Source organism: Elephantulus edwardii, unplaced genomic scaffold (assembly GCF_000299155.1).
Source record: "Elephantulus edwardii isolate Elephantulus edwardi_28Jun2011 unplaced genomic scaffold, EleEdw1.0 scaffold00180, whole genome shotgun sequence".
Classification (NCBI taxonomy): domain Eukaryota; kingdom Metazoa; phylum Chordata; class Mammalia; order Macroscelidea; family Macroscelididae; genus Elephantulus; species Elephantulus edwardii.
Genome location: NW_006399930.1, coordinates 3954244 through 3958561, shown reverse-complemented (window position 1 = coordinate 3958561; position 4318 = coordinate 3954244).

The window sequence follows — 4318 nt, the reverse complement described above, 5'->3', positions numbered from 1 at the left end:
GGGGAAGACCCTCTATGAGGTGGATTGATTCAGTGACTGGGGTAATCGGGATGGGTGTTTCAGAGGCAATGCGATTGGCACAGGATAGAGCAGGGCTCAGGGCTGTTGTACATAGGGTCGCTATGAGTCGCAAACGACTCGAGGGCACATAACAACAACAAGTGAAAAACAATTCAAACTCCTTAGTCACTCAGCAGGATGATTTATGCCCTTGGAGAAACACTGTTATTATTGTTGAGTTGGAACCGACCTATAGCTGACCTTCTATCCCAGAGGGTTTTCAGAGGAAGTAAATTGCACAGGAGAGTGAGTGAGTGCCCTACAGAGCAGCTGGGGAGTTTTGAAAGCGTCTTTGGAATTGTAGTGCAGCTTCTTACCACTAGGCCACCAATGCTCCTTAGGAACCCTGTCGGGCAGATCAATTCTGCTTTATGGGGTGCTAGAAGTTGAAATCAACCCCATAGCAGGAGAGAGCAGACTACCTGACCTTTCTTTCAAGAACTTGTTGAGTGGGCTCAAACTTCTGACTTTTCAATGGACAGCCAAGCCCTTAATCATTGCACCGACAGGACTTCTGTAGGCATTTGCTGCATAATTATCAACAGGAAATGAAGAATTGAAAGAAAACAAATGTTTACTTAGAAGAAAATAATGAACTCGAGTATGCTAATTTTAATGTAGTGAGCTCTTTCACAGCTATCATAATGGCAAGGTCTGTTCGGTAACCTGGAAAATTGTTTACGGAAAATTCTACATCACAATAAAATTCATAATTGTGTGACTACACAGTTGTTGTATATATTTGGGGGGAATCTATAAGGACTGCACGAAAATTAGAATTTTTACATGTGGCTCATCAAATCAATTCTGTTTCATATCGATTTTGTAGTGTAGAATAGAACTGCCCTACAGAGTATGCTGTGCTGTAATCTTTATGGAAGCAGATTGCTATTTCTTTTTCCAAGGGAACAGTTGGTGTGTTTGAACTGCCAGCCTTTCAATTAGCTGCCAGACATTTTAACCACTTCACTGACAGGGCTCCTTTGCATAGGGATTAAGTCTTAACATTATTTCTGTTTCCCATTTTTTCCAATTTATTACCATATTTTATTACATAGCATTACTAATTGAAGACAAAGAAAAGATTGTCTAATTCCCAAATACTGTATGTAACTTCATTTGATATGAGTTTATTCTAAATTACAAAAAAATGTATTATTACTCAGTTTTATTGTAGTCTTCAAGAACAGTCTACAGCTCAGAAAATATCTTCTGTAAGAATCATTAAGCCAGATTCACTTGCACTAAAATGAGCAGTGAAGCCAATGAATTCAAGCTGAATTTAATATTAATCCAATAATTAATTTACTTTCTAATGTCTCTGTTCTACCTAATGACCTTAAATGACTTACAATTGCCTAGCTTGTATAGCAAGGTTTTGTCCATCACTCTTCTATATTAATAACTAGGAGTGTCTATATTTTAACGCACTCCCAGTAATTCACAGGGCTTGGGGGAGCTTTTTTTTAACTAAGAAGGACAAAATAAAGAGATCTCAGAAGCAGTCTTTTCCCCTTTGATAAATGAGCTGTTCTTACCCTTTACCAGATCCAATTTTCCTTTCTCCTTGTTTCATCTACCAAAGAGCACTAATGACACAGTGGTTCAAGAAGTAGACTGTGAACTAAAACGTCTACAATTGAAACTCATTGGTGTGCTTGATCTACCTTTTCTATCCACTCTCAACCCACGTGAGCAATTAGATCAGTCTGTAGAAGCTAATGAGCTCTGGTAGCTTCTTGTTGCTGTGTACCTTAGAGTCGGAACTGACACCTGCCACTAGGCCACCAGAGGTCCCTTCTGGTAGTTCAATGGTGAGGAATTGTGCTGCCAACTCAAATACAGCTATTCCACTCTACCAGCTGCTCTGTGGATGAAAGACAGGCAGTCTCCTGCTGTGTGATTTATTGCCTCTGAAAACTTGTTGCAGGGTCAGCTATGGGTCAATTCCAACTATACAGTACACAACAACAGGACCTACCACACTGTTTGGATTGTTTTCCTTTTATGTGCCTCTCCCAGGAAGGATTTTGCCTGTAGTCTAGACTGTCCTTACCTCTTGGTGAGGGAATGATGCTCTCAGTTCAATAATCTTACATTTTCTTTTTTTTTTTAATTTTTTATTGAGATTTTAATGAAAATTTACAGAAAACTTGGATTTTCATTCATTCATTGTTGTACACTTTCCTCCCTACCCCCCCCCACTGCTTTTCTTTTTTAAAAAAACTGTTTCATTGTTACAAAATTTCCTCCCTCCACTTTGCTATGCAGCTGTTACTCTGGACTGTAGTCATGCAAATAATGCCTAATCATCATATATTCCTTTTAAACAGTCTTTCCTTCATCTGTTTCAATGCCCCCCTGTGCCACATTCATCTGTTCTTTTCTTCGTTTCCCCCCAGCCCCCATGTCAGTCCTGTTTTATAACAGTGGCACTATGCTAATCTTACATTTCTACCTTGCCACTGATCCTTCTTCCTTTCACATTTCAGTTACCGATTATTAATAAATCTTGGTTGTATGTTAGATCAATCTCATGCTGCAAAGTTGGTAGAAATATTCTATTTCCTCTTCTTTGGCTTTAATTGTTAGTGCGTGTATTTGAACAATAGTGATATTGACAGTTCTTTCTTGTATAGATAGTAACCTGTCACTCACATACTTGTACTTCAGGATGGATCTAAAATGGTCTCTTAGACTATGAATGCAACCTCGTTTTTTCTCATTTTTTTCATTCCAAGGATAGTAGTAGATCATAACGTTATCTGATTCAAAATGACCATGTAAATCAAATCTCAGCTCACCAATCTCCACTTTGTTAATATTTATGCATTCCACTTCTTTTTGAACAATGTCCAATTTCCCCAAGTTCATACTTCATATGTCCCACATTCCAATTATTAGTGAATGTTTGCAACTATCCTTCCTCATTTTTTCATGTCTCCCAATATGAGCGCTCAGCCTCCAGCACTGTATCTAACAGTATAATTGTGCTTTGTTGTTCATAAGGTTTCCCAAGACATGAGATTTCAGAGGTGGATGGTCAAGCTTTCTTCCTAGTCTGTCTTAATTTAGGAGCTCTGCTGTAGTACAGTATCTGACAAACAAGTGCTGTACCCAAATGAGCAGAAGATAAACAAATCAAAACATATACATACCTAAGCTTTCAAGAGCAGCAGCACACAAAGACACTTCCCTAATACAAAAACTGTCAGATAAATGATACCCTTAAGAGCAAAAAAAAAGAACAAATAAACATGTAGATATAATGAAACAGATGACAGAGATTCCCACATCAGCACAGCAGTACAAGGAAAAGAAGACCTGAAGAGTGTCTGGCTTTGATCAGCAGTCGGTGCATTAGACTTCCACCACACTATCCCCCGATGAAGGGTCAAGAGGCAAGGCCTCTAACTACCCCCTAATATGATGACTCAGGCTCTCATCATGCCCTTCCATTATTAGGACCCTCCCCTGAAGATGGTGCTCCAGGACTCTCAGGCCAGTTCCCAGCATGCATCTGGATGATGTTCCCCAGCAGGACTGTTGTTTCAAGCATTTTGGCTGGGTTCCCAGCATGCATCTGTGTGCTGCTGCTCAGCAGGACTGTTGCTGTAGGCTTCCCAGCCCAGTTCCAAACCAGGAGCTGGAAAATATGGCTATAGTGACAAAAGTGTGGTTTGAGAAAGGATAATAAGAATTTTGTACAATCAATTATTTACTCATGGAAAATGCCTTTTATGAAAAAAACAAATGGTGACTATGCACATGGTCCTTATGAGAACTATATAGGAATCAGATTAACTATAACTGTGGAAAGAATCAATAGAGAAGCTCAATATCAACAGTGTAAACCAGGCCAGGTGCTGCCTATGGAACAAACTATCAACTACTCATATGAAAGTACAAATAGAAGCTAAAGAAAACAAAAAAAAGTACACAAGAACCAAAATATGACCTTAACTCTAGCCAGTCAAATTTCAAAACTATCTCACAAAAGGATAGGAGACCTTGAACACTCAAGAATGAAGACATGATAGGTCATTGCAAAGACAGAGGAGGAAGAAAAGGCCAAAATGGATGCCAGAAGACCCTCTAAATATTGCAAAGAGTGCCAAGAAGTCAAAGCAAAGGGAAAAAATTAGGAAGTTAAAGAATTGAACAGAAGATTTCAAAGGATAGCTTAGGAAGGCAAAGACAAGTATGAAAATGAAATGTGCGAAGAGCTGGAATCATGATGTTGTTGTTGTTGTTGTTG